Source organism: Notolabrus celidotus, chromosome 1 (genome assembly GCF_009762535.1).
Source record: "Notolabrus celidotus isolate fNotCel1 chromosome 1, fNotCel1.pri, whole genome shotgun sequence".
Classification (NCBI taxonomy): Eukaryota; Metazoa; Chordata; class Actinopteri; order Labriformes; family Labridae; genus Notolabrus; species Notolabrus celidotus.
The window spans coordinates 18,422,390-18,435,718 of NC_048272.1; the positions used below are offsets into that span (position 1 = coordinate 18,422,390).

Below are 13,329 nucleotides of genomic sequence, written 5' to 3' on the forward strand. Positions count from 1 at the left end.
TGAGAACTTTAGTTAAGTTTAAAGCAGAAACAGTTAAGAAAAGTTTGTTGATTTTTATATTCATATTGAAATCTCTTTTCACTCTTCCTTCTCTACTCTGCTAGTCCACAGACACAGCACCGCTGGAACCTAGTTTATCCACAGAGTTGTCAATCATGGTATCATAGCATCAAATAGCCCTTTTTATTGCACAACAGTGTCATAGTGAACTTTTTTCATCACCCCATCTTTGTACTTTCATGCTGATCCTGCAGGGGAATAATATTGGTGTCCCAGTTTGTAATTTCCAGGTATGGCATTGGAGAAGCATGAGAGGTAACCACGCGGCAAGAACTTCACAAAAACACACATTCAAAAATGCACAAACACAGAACTGTTAAGGTCTGTCTATTACATCACCTCACAGTGATCCTGTCTCGCCCCTGTAACAGCCTATGATACTGGCACAGTCATGGGATGAATTTGTCCCACTGCTGTCTCACCCTATGTGTATTTTGATTTTATAGTTTAGGTCTCACTTTTGGGAACTGTCACCTCATCCATCTTTTCATACGGCATGTGCCTAATTTTATGGTGACTGCCTGGTTCCCAGCTTGTGATGATTGAATGAGCAGTTGAACATCATCGCTGCTCGGAGTGTGATGGTACAAAAATGTTTTTGTTTTGTTCTCCATTTTGAAGTCTCAGTGTGTTTTCAGTACAGTAAGAGAAGTTGTTTCTCTTCCTTATGTTTTCTAAAAGTTCCTGATGCTTGGTCCAGCTGGGAGGTTCACCTGGCCATGTTTGCAGTACACATGTAGAAACATCTGCACTGATATGTGCAAAAAGTAAAAAGAAGTAGATCTCTAATACTTCAGTGTACGTACATCTTAGATTAGGATTTGTCTTAATCATCAAAGTGCTGTGTCTACAAATGTTCTGATGACTTCCCCGGAATGAAATGCAAATCGTACAGCTTTTGATTTGAGCTGGAGTCCTTTGTTCTCTTCAGAGGTGTGACAGCAGCTCTCTTTAAACCCCTGTTGTACCTCTGTAAATGTTTAATAGAGTCGGAGTAGCTGGGTTTTTTCTCTCAGTTTAAAGACCTCTGAAGCTTCGGCTTCTTTACGCAGCTGTGTTCTTCTTTAGCTACGTCAAAAGCAAGGCAGGAAGGAAGACCCCTGCTGAGACCCAGACAGGTGTGTCCAGTCCTCAGTTACTTCATAGATGAAACATCATGACCCAGTGCAGCTGCAGTGTGCTCTGCTTGTACAGGTGGTACCAGAGGTTATTCAAGCAGATGGGGTTTGCCTGTTACTCTGTGCACCTGCTCAATAAAATACATGGAAGATAAGGAAGGTGCCACACATACTCTAAACCATATTTTCAATTGTCATATCCAGTTTGAAGACACTGAAACAAATGTTGTTGCTCTCTTGAAATGTTACATTGATTTTCTTTGCTTCTCTCCCTTTGTATATAGATCATTTAAAACACTGATTATGATGTTATAACACACACACGTACCTGCTTGATATTCCTTACAGTTGTGCTTCATTAGCCTCTCCACTTAGTACAGGCAGTCTCAGATAATTAATTGAAAACCTCGGACTAACTCAGGGGGTAATGTTGCTTGCAGTTGTAGCCATTTAACATTATGAAGAGGTTGACTTCACGTAATCAGGCTCCATTACATCTCAGTTCAGGAGACTCTTCAATTAGGCTCTGCACATATCTCAGTGAGTAGGATGACAGAGAGCAGAAGAGAATAATGACAGAGGATATTTCGGTCGTTACTCACAGAGTGCAGAGAGGTTGTTTCAATTAAGCATGTATGCCTTGCATTGTTGAAGCATTTTTTTAAAAATGTATTTCAAATGTCCTTATAGGCACATGCAATGATATCGTCTGCACACATCAAAGGCACAAGTCATCAGTCACGTTCAAATGTGGCGTGTTCTTTTATCTGTGAAATGATGGAGTCATGTTTGATGATGAGATATTCAAATGACTGTGACACAATGGCTCACGAACACTTGTTGTTATCGACAGTGGAGCATAAAAAACAAAAGATGGTAATGGAAATGTGGGGCTGACAATCCTGCAGTCAATTAGAGCGAGATTAAAGCACACACACACCTTTACAGTGATGCATTAAATACCCCAGAAAGCATCAGCTGATGTGAGCTGCTATTAAAGCATGAAATGCACCAGTCTTATAGAGCAGGTATGTTCACTTGAGCTTAAAGCCAGTCTATTTAACTTAAAGATTGATATTTGAAAAAAAAAAAAAAAAAAAACTCAAATATCTCCCTTGCGTCTGTATGTCCAAGCTCTCCACGTTATCTCTAATGCTGACCTCACCATAGAGGTCTCTTACTTTGGCCTCTTCTATCTGCAATCACATTCTTTTGGTTGCAACTTACAGTTTTGAAAAATAAAGCCAGTGATCAAAATTGAGGTTGAGTCAGCATTTCCAATATGGTGCCTGCCATCTAGAGCCTGAAAATGTCTATTCCAGAACCAATAGATGACATCACTGAGACCACGTCCATACCTTTCTACAATCTGTGGTTGCAACTCAAGACCAACCCCATCCATAAGAACTGGAGTGTCCCTCAGTGGAACCTCCTCCAAGACTCTGCCCATTGACTCTTCAGAAGGCAGCACACTCTGAACTGCTGTTGGGTGTTAAAGCTCAGTCCACAGTCCACAGTCAGCATCCCCCACAGAGCAAGTGATGTGCGCATGTGTGAGCCTAGCTATATCTAGTCTACATGCTACATGCTAAATGACCTTTGGATTAAAGCCCAGCCACCAGTTGCTCCCTGGCTGCCCTTCCCTCCTTGTCTGGCTCCAGGGATTAGCCAAGGTCCCCATGATCTGGGCGAGGTGGCTCTGCTTCTTCCTTGCCAATATAAAGGTTTTTGGTTTTTTTAACCACTCTCAGTCTGGACCGTCCCCAGGAACCAGTTTGCCAAGGTAGACCCTACCAACAGGAACTCAGATCCCTGGTTCACAGGATCACATAAACCTTTCCCCCACATTAGGATGGTTTTATGTAAGGGAATACTCAACCTGCGATCATCAAGGCTGGAATCAATGTATCAAAAGTGAGCTATTGTTAAGTTTTATCAGTATCATAACACAACGTCATTCTCCAACGTTTCTCCAGCAGCTTTACTTTGCATTAACATTTCAGTGTCTTGTACCTAAGGTGAACTGGACCGTAGCTGTCGTTGTTGCTGTTGTTGTTTTTTTTTCAGATTTGTTCTCCTCACTCAGCAGCACAAAATGCCCACCTGGAGTACCTGCTGACAGCTCAGCTTGTCCACATAATGACTCTAATAGGCCCATTAGTCACGGAAGCGCTCAGAGAACAAACCAGTCTAATCTACCTTCAATTGAATCGATTCAGGAGGAGCAAGAAGTGTTAGAACTTTTGAGAGTTTTCTGAATTTACAGTTCATACTGGGAGATGACTTTGAAAAGTTTATTTGGAAAATGAAATAATGTTGATGCTAATTTTACGGATACATTTAAGAAGACAACTTTTCAGTACCAAATAAGGGACAAACTCTTAGAGATGTGTGAATGTGTATAAGCCAGAAGTGTGTATTTGATGCAAGTTTTTCTGAAACTGTATTATTATAAAAGTTTATATTAATAAACCTCTTTTACTTGCTAACTCACAAATTATACCACAGACCTCCATCTGAGAACATTTGATATATTTTTATCACAGAAAGTGAATAATCCATGACCCAAAGTGTCACTTAAAGATGACATTATTATAGTGGTGATAAATGATTCCACTGTTAACTTTGGACTCACTGCCACCCCCTTGTTGACCTCTGACAATCCTTGGACTCTACTTTGAGAAGCACTCTAAAGAACCTTAGAATAAATGTTAAGATAAATCTCAGGTTGGAGCCTTACCATAAAAATAACATAATAAAAATGGATTTAAAATTCAAGAGAAAGGCATGACTCACCAAGTTCACTTTCCTCGTGGATATTTTTTACTGCTCTTGACAGTTCAAGCAGCCCTTTGTGACCAAAAATGCACCATTACCGCTTACATCTTTGGCTAATACGGCTCTACTTTGCATCTCTGTAGCAGCTTGCTGTGTCAGGTCATGCTCACCTCTGTGGCCTATTGAAAACACCTGACGGCAGGAAGTGCAGAAGGCTTTCGTTGAGTCACTGCTGGCTGACCAAACGTGTTCTTTACATGTTGTAATTGCATAGTCTTTTCTTTTTTCTGCTTTAACAATATATTTATCCTCACTTGTGGCCTCAAGACAACTAAACATCACCCATAATGTTGAAACTTGCAGCAGGATAGAGCACTTTTGACTCTGGTATATCTGATGCACAGGACTGTGATTGGATGACGTGTCCCTTGATGAGTGCATGATTGGTTACTGGCTGTGTCAGATCTGACCCTAGGATCAGTGAAGGGATTGCAGAGGAGCAATGTCAGCATACGGGACAAGGGGTGTTTTGTTCTGCACAAATCACTTCGGTTTAAAATTTGGGATGTCCCGGCTAATACGGGAGAGTTGGTAACCCTATCACATACAATGTGTTCCATTCAACGAGCTACATAAACCGAATTTTGAAGGAGGCTGTAAACACGTTTAATTTTTGCATTCAAATCGGGCATTTGAACATGGTACCTAATTGGGACCATGGGTCGCCACCTTAATGTGGTGGAGGGGTTTGAGTGCCTTAATGATCCTAGGAGCTATGTTGTTGGGGGAAATTGCCCCTGGTCGGGTCTCCCAAGGCAAACAGGTCCTAGGTGAGGGGACAGACAAAGTGCGGCCCAAAGACACCTGATGAGAAAAAAGAACAGGACTAAGTGTACCCTGTCTGGAGCCTCAACCTGGAGCCAGGCCTGGGGTTGGGGCCCACAGGCGAGGGCCTGGTGGCCGGGCTTTCAACCATGGGGCCCAGTCGGGCCCAGCCCGAATGGGTTACATGGATCCGTCCCCCCGCGGACTCACCACAGTGGGGACTCACGGGGGTCTGGTGCTATGTAAATTTGGCGGCGGCCAAAGGCGGGGGGCCTTGGCGGTCCGATCCTCGGTTACGGAAACTGGCTTTTGGGACATGGAACGTTACCTCTCTGGTGGGGAAGGAGCCCGAGTTGGTGCGGGAGGTTGAGAGATACCGGCTAGATATAGTCGGGCTCACCTCTACGCACCACTCGGGTTCTGGAACCAACCTTCTCGGGAGGGGTTGGACCCTCTTCTTTGCTGGAGTTGCGCCGGGTGAGAGGCGGAGGGCGGGTGTGGGCTTGCTCATAGCTCCCCAGCTCTCTGCCTGTGTGTTGGAGTTTTCCCCGGTGGACGAAAGGGTTGTTTCCCTGCGCCATCGGATCGGGAAACGGGTCCTTACTGTCGTTTGTGCTTATGCACCGAACGGCAGTTCAGAGTACCCACCCTTTTTGGAGTCTTTGGGACGGGTGCTGGAAGATGCCCCGACTGGGGACTCCATTGTCCTGCTGGGGGACTTCAATGCTCACATGGGCAATGACAGCGTGACGTGGGGGGGCATGATTGGGAGGAACGGCCTGCCTGATCTGAACTCGAGCGATGTTCAGTTGTGGGACTTCTGTGCGAGTCACAGTTTGTCCATAACGAACACCATGTTCGAACATAAGGGTGTTCACAAGTGCACTTGGCACCAGGACACCCTAGGTCGCGGATCGCTGATCGACTTTGTAGTCGTATCGGCTGATCTGCGGCCGTATGTTCTGGACACTCGGGTGAAGAGAGGAGCAGAGCTGTCAACTCATCACCACCTGGTGGTGAGTTGGATCAGGTGGCGGGGGAGGATGCCGGACAGACCTGGCAGACCCAAACGGACAGTGAGGGTCTGCTGGGAACGTCTAGCAGAGGACCCTGTCAGGCAGGGTGGATGGCCTGTTGCTACGGGCCATTCAGTCTCTGTATTGTCGGAGCCAGAGTCTGGTTCGCATTGCCGGCAGTAAGTCGAATTTGTTCCTGGTGGGGGTTGGACTCCGCCAGGGCTGCCCTTTTTTCACCGGTTCTGTTCATTACTTTTATGGACAGAATTTCTAGGTACAGCCAAGTGGCGGAGGGTTTCCGTCTCTGCTCTTTGCAGACGATGTGGTCCTATTGGCTTCATCAAACGGTGACCTCCAGCTCACACTGGGACGGTTTACAGCTGAGTGTGAAGTAGCGGGGATGGGGATCAGCACCTCCAAGTCTGAGACCATGGTGCTCAGTCGGAAAAGGGTGGCTTGCCCTCTCCGGGTCTGAGGGGAGTCTTTGCCCCAGGCAGAGGAGTTTAAATATCTCGGGGTCTTGTTCACGAGTGAGGGGAAAAGGGAGCGGGAGATTGACAGACGGATCGGGGCGGCATCTGCAGTGATGCAGGCGCTGTACCGGTCTGTTGTGGTGAAGAGAGAGCTGAGCCAGAAGGCAAAGCTCTCAATTTACCGGTCAATCTACACTCCCACCCTCACCTATGGTCACGAGCTGTGGGTAGTGACCGAAAGAACAAGATCGCGAATACAAGCGATCTTTCGAGCTTTCTCCGCAGGGTGGCCTGGGAGCGCCTCGGTATCCTCCCAGAAGAGCTGGTGGAAGTGGCCGGGGAGAGGAGTGTCCGGGCTTCCCTGCTGAGGCTGCTGCCCCCGCGACCCGGACCCGGATAAGCGGAAGAAGATGGATGGATGGATGGATGGACCTAATTGGGATTCCTTGGCTTCTGTAGCCAGCCTCAAGTGGACATTCTGGGATCTGCATGTTTTTGCACTTTTAAACTGCCTCTATATTTCAGCTCCAGAGATTGCTGATTGGTTTCAAGAGTCTTTTTTTTCCTTTCAAGGTCTTAGTAACACCCACTTACCTGAAATTCAGCAGTCTCTATTTCCAGGAGTGTGTGAATGTGTTTGTATCAGAAGGATTGGAGATCTGTCCAAGGAGTACGCTTTCAGATGCAGCCTGTGATGAAGTGCAACCTTGAACAAGATAAGCAGAATAGAAGATAGATGGGTGGAGAAGAGGATAGGGACTAATCTGTTGTTGCTGCTACTAACAGTCAATAGTAAAGAGAAGGGCCATGCTTTTGTACCTGTTTTCATCAGTTGAGTTTATTCCTTTTTATTTAAACTCGGCACAAATGAGCCTCATTTTTACAGAGATGTTAAAACAAAGGTACACCTGAGTGTGGTCTGAGATGAAATCAGGGGAATAGCTGTGTTGGTGAACCTTGGAGCCATCCAATCTTCCATATGCTACCTGCCCTGCTGGCAGTCATGTGGTTTTCACTCTCAGTTTGGGACCAGATCTATCACTGCCAGAATCAATAGACAGGGCCACCCAAACGGGAGGTAATTATGAGAGCCAGCGGGGGTCTGGGACTGCTGACAACACTGTTGTTGTGTCGAAGAACTGCTTCCCTTAGCGAGTCTTGAGGGAAGGAGCGGCCTTGGCTGAATCCTGTACACCAAGGCTAAATGTGTGATTACATTTTTTAAAGAAAGGAGTCTTATTTCTCTTTTTTACCCAGTTCTCTTGTAAAGAAGCCAGACTTAAGCTTACCTTTAGTGCTGCTCACTTGAAAGCAATGTGTGTCGCCTTGAGCTCTAACAAACATGTTGAGTGCTTTTCACTTTTCTTAAAACATTTGCAGAGATGAGTTTTAACTTGTATTTTAAACCCTGTATTTGTATTTCTCTTTGTTCCCTTTACAGTTTGCACAATGCCTCTTTCACTTGCACTTTTTAGACACCAACTGCTGATAAAAGAGTAGCTTGAAGCGGTTGTACAATGCCCTATCCTCATGTCTGTTAACTATACGAACAAAATGGAATGGGTCCCACATTCGCCCCAACATTACTCCATACCAGGTCAAAAACAACTCTTCAGCATGTGGTTTTGCAGCTCTGGTTATTTTTGTGTCATGGACTGGCCTGTATAATGTATTCCTCTTCCTCTACCGCTTAAAAAAGGTCGGCATGGCAAAGAGAAGTCACAAAGATTCCCATACAGCTTGTGATCAGGCCTGTTGAGCGACATCATTAGAACATTTGACAGCAGGGGGAGTCAAAATCCCAAACTTGCTTCCACGGCCAATATCTCTCTTAACACTTTTCTTTTTGCCTCCCTGAATCTCAATCATGACTTATGTTATCTGAAGTCCGGGCACGCTAAGGATATTGCTGGAAACTATACATGACTGTTCTATAGTTACTGATACTCTAAATGAACTCCTCAGATCAGAGGTCAAACTGTGTTGTCAGTAGTCCTTTAAAAATGGAGCAGCTCCTCTGCTGAAGCGAAGCAGCTCTGTGCAGGGGAGGAATGTCTTATTGGGACAGAGGAGGGGAGATGAAAGCTCTGACTGCTGGAGTTTGAGGATGATTTTTACTGAATTCATCCTTTGACAATCAAGCAGGGATTTTGGATCAAGCCCTCGGTCAATACCAATGTTCAGCTCAGTTTATCTTGTAATGTGTGGGGTTCACAGGTTAATCCTTAACACTCCCAAATGGGTCACCGGAGCTGGCCCACTGTCAAATATGTTTTAAAGAAAAACTCTGGAAGGATACGTGAGAACTTTATAGTGAGATCCGAATGGCTAATGACTGATACAAACACAAACAAACAAACAAACAGACATGAACTTTATTAATCCAAGAAATTCAAGTTGTACACTCTGGGGCTTTTGGATCATGCTACTCAGTTTTTTATACAAACACACATGCAGAAACATGCACATGAAGAGTGAGGAGGCTGCCATCAACCAGCGCCACCAGAGCAGTTGGTGCCTTGCTCAAAGGCACATTGGCAGTGCCTAGGCAAATGAACCAGCACCTCTCCAGCCACTGGTCCAATGCCAAACTTGGTCCAGGACTTGAACAGTGTTCCCAAGCCAAGTCCCTATGAACTGAGCTACTGCCGCCCCCCAGGGTGGGCTCATACAGAATTTGAACCTGGGACTTCTTGCACTGCAACCCGTGTCAGGTGGAATTTGTCCGTAAGCGAGTATCATACCCCCAGACCAAGGAGCCACGTAAAAGTAAATAATATTTTGTCCCCCTATAGTGGACGTATCAGATATTAAACTTATAAGAACAGATACTTTCTTGATCTTAGCCAAAAGGCAGAGAAGGTATGCAGGGCTGCTGAGTGTTTTTCCAAGCAATATTAAACATTCTGGCCCCTGAAGCTAACATTCACTAGCATGCTACTATTGACACAAAGAAAAATGCATACTTCTACCTATATGGTTTCTATAGCATCTTCCATGACATACAATAAATGGCATAATGCATGATCAGTATGTCAGCAGTTTTGCAGATTCACTGTTGTTGCATGTAACAGCCGGGCCCCACTGTGGAACCAGACTCATGTTGAACAGCCATCTGCTGAAACTGTGTTGGGCTTGGAAACTGAGGAAGAGGGAGATGTCGAAAGAAAGACAACAATAACAGCTCCTACAGACTCATGGTTACAGTGATGGTAAAGTCTCTGTACTCTGTGCGGGGGCAGAAAGAAATTATAATGGTGAACTTTTTATTTATAACAGTGTAAGACGAGTCGATTTGAGAAGGGCCCTCAGAAAACTTTGTTCTTTTTTCATATTTCTTCCTCTTTTGAAGTTATGGCAGCGTCTTCTTTGGTGCACTGGAATGATTACGATACATCACTGCTGTAACGTCGTAATTGCAGTTAAAAATGATAGCTCAACAAGTGCTGTCTATGTTGGAAGGCTGTGTTCCTCATGAGAACATCCGTCAGGCTTATGAAAAGAGCTGTGGGCAGTGCCAGACTTTGCAAAGACAGCATCCTTATGATTTTCTATGCAGGGAAAACCTTGACTAGATCTTGATTCAGTGTTGGCTAGCATGCTGCTGTTGACAGACACACTGATAAAATCACCCTTACAGTTCCTCCACAAAGAATAAGACAGCCACATCGACGTTTAAACGTCTCTTTCCAAATAAGAAGCAAGAAAAGCTTCAGATGAATATTTTCTCTGCTTTTGTTTTTCTTTCTCACTTGAAGCGTCCTGACAGCATGTTGTAGTCACTCTCCCCTTACATCTGCATTCCTGCTTTGATTCAGGTGAGTCAGATTGAGTGAGGAGGTTTTGTGACAACCTGTATTTTCTGCACTGGAAGTTTCATCTCTGGTCAACACTTATGAATGTCCCAGACACACCTCCATTGTCTCACTGTTCTGTTTGCAAGTTTGAGTCAGCGTTTGTGTTGCTAGCTCTTTTACATTCTCTGGATCCTCTGGAATTAAGTCTGTTAAGTTTCTTGGGGATCATAAAAGTATGGTAGCTGCTGACACTGAGACTGGACTGGAATGGCTGGACTTGTCACCTATGTGTGAGCATTTACTGTTTCATTTCTTTCTTTTTGCAGTCCTTTTAACACAGGGGTTCCCAAACGTTTCAGTCCCCCCAAAATAACTTTACCAGAGACTGTGTCCTCATGTGGTTTATTGCATGCAAGAAGTTAAAGGTCAACAAAAAAACTGGTGTATTTTTTTTTGTTTTTTTTAAAACAGGTATCAGCATGATTTCACCAGGGATTAGGTGGCACCAAAGTAAAGAAGAAAATTTAAGACATTTTTGATTCATAAAATTGAGCTATAATGTTTGTACATAATTTTATAAGAATGGATAAAATATGCAATTTAAAAGTTATATTTTTGGGGCATGTTCGCCTGTATTGATAGGACAGCTGAAGAGAGACAGGAAACATGGGGAGTAGAGAGAGGGGGAAGACATGCAGCAAATGGTCTCAGCCAGGAGTCAAACCTGAAGCCTCTGCGATGTAGACTTTAGCCTCTCTAAATGAGGCGCGCTTACACTGCTAGGCCACTGGTGCCCCTAAAATATGCATTTTTAGATCATTCTAAATTTGTATTGTTTGAAAGGCAACTTTGCGACCCCCCCCAGGGAGTCTGAATCCCTTCTTTATGAACTACTGATTGAGCACACTGATTTACTTTTGTTTATAATAGACTTGGGCAGTGGATAGCGCTATTGCCTCACAGCGAGAAGGTTCCTGGTTCGAATCTCTGGGTGGGTAGTTGCCTTCCTGTTTGGAGTTTGCATGTTCTCCCAAGGCACGCGTGGGTTCTCTCCAGGTACTCCGGCTTCCTCTCACAGTCCAAAAACATGCGCCCCAGTCAGTGAGTGGTCAGTCTAAGTTGCCCGTAGGTGTGAGTGGGTGTGAATGGTTGTCTCTCTTTCCATGTTTGCTCTGTGATGGGTTGGCAACCTGTCCAGGGTGTACCCTGCCCTGCGCCTGAAGTCAGCTAGGATTGGCTCCAGCCCCCTGTTACCCCAAATGGGATAAGCGGCCAAGATTATGGATGGATGGAATATAATAGACTGAAATGAACTGAATGTTTGTCTTTGTGAAAACATCTTCAATTGTAATTTGTTTGAGGTTGTTTGTTTGAAAGTCTATACTGCTGTGTAGTCGTGTTTATTTGTGGTTCAGGACATTTGTATGTATTCTTCTGACCTTTTAATAGCTGCCTCAAAGAAAAAGAGTTACTGACCCTTATTTTGGTACATGGCACTGTTTTAAACCTAACTGGCTCCTCAGCACCTTATCAAACCGTTACAGTGCTGCCCTCTATGGTACACAACAACCTCAATCGTGTCCTGCAGTGTTTGATGAACTGTTATTTCCATATCTTGTAGCGAGTGCATGTTTGAGATTAGAGAGAACAAATATCTGCAAAGTTTTCTCCTCGTATGCGTGTTGCTATCTGTTAGAATTTGAAAACTCCTCTAAACTCAGCCCGGCCTGAGGCACGTGAGTCTGGAGCTACTCTCCAGCTGTAAATGAAGAGGACTTAAGCATGTACTGTTGTCCTCGCACTGAATAAGATGGGTGTCAGAAGGATTCACGTAAACTTAAGTGTTGCTGATTCTTTTTCAGAGTATTCTCTGCAGTTTGTTGGTGTGTAAAGTTTAAATTTAGTCTGTTTGCCTCAGGAGAGGGAGGCAGACAGCCACAATGAGAGACAGAGACAGAGAGAGGGATGAAAGTAATGAAATGAGAAGTGGAAAAGAAAGAGTCTGGAGAGTCTTAGCGTGACCCACATACAGTCCCTCTCATAGTTGCACGCCGTCTGATTAACTTGACAAATCTAAATTACCAAGTACTCACTTGGAATAAAATGCTGATAATTTGTTTAGTCAACCTCCTCCTGACCTGGTTTGACTCCTATTAGTTCTGCCCCGTGTGAGTAGGGATCCTTTCATCTCCAGCTCCATCCCGCTTGCAGCTCCCAGGCTGGAAACAGGCAGCAAGGTGTTGAATCTACTTAACCTGCATGCTTCATGCTCCTTCTCTGCCCGTTCAGGTGGCTCATGCGCTCCCTTGGGTAACAAGATCCATCCCGGGCGAGTTTTAAAACAGCTTACCTGGAGAAAAACAAATGGCTCTCAAGTTTAACCCAGAAACTCCTGTGTGGTAAACCAAAAGGCTTTGTGTTTTCCTTTTATTGTGGTATACTCTTTTGTGTTTTTAGAGGCCTGCTCTGGGCTACCTGTAACTTTATACTCGCACGAGGGCGTAGACGAGCCAACATGCTGCCTGAAGGCTTGGCTCACATCCCCTCATAGGTTGGTTTCAGGGCCCGCATTATTGATCTGCACTACTACCATTACATTTCCTTTGGCTCTGAGCTCTCAGCAGAGCTCTCACTGTAACTCCAGCAAGCAGCTAAATCTGTTTTCAGAGGTGATGCTTCAGAGCAAAGATGCAGGTGGAGGAAGGATACATGTATCATTCTGGCGAATGAGCTTCTCTGACTCTGTTTTCCAAAAGGTGGAGCACATTTGGTAAGCTGCTGGGTCTTTGATTATAAATATAGATCTGTTTTATTCACCTGCGTGTTGTAATATGTGTGGGATAGCCCCGTGTAAGAGTGCTCAGAGTGTGACACGGCTGAGTCACAGAGAACTGGATCCTTTTCATAATCTGAAAGCACTGACTCATGTTGTTGACATTCAGTGGGACTCTGCATGTCTGAGAGACACGGCCATATGGAACCACATCACAACTTAAAAGACAAACAGTTATTTGAACACTGAAAAATAAAAACCTTGGATCAACAGTAAAAAATGTAAGATATAAGTCACATTAAATATCTGACAGTAGCTCTGTAAGCATTTTATGAAGTCTAACCTCAATGATTTCACAAAGATGGAGGAGAATGTACTCACTCAGGAGCATGTAGAGTCCCTTCCTTCTCCTTTATCTCGTGGTTATCCTATACAAAGTGAAATATATACAATCTTCTATACATTATTAAATGTATATAATAATTATAA

The 13,329-nt window shown here is 44.4% G+C and overlaps 1 protein-coding gene and 1 pseudogene across 1 annotated transcript in view; one reads left to right on the forward strand and one right to left on the reverse strand.

The window, feature by feature from the left end:
- si:dkey-166d12.2 (rap1 GTPase-activating protein 1) overlaps positions 1–13,329 on the forward strand; it is a 199,099-nt gene that overhangs the window by 103,152 nt on the left and 82,618 nt on the right. The window lies entirely within an intron of this gene.
- LOC117823363 lies at positions 9,024–9,136 on the reverse strand (annotated as a pseudogene).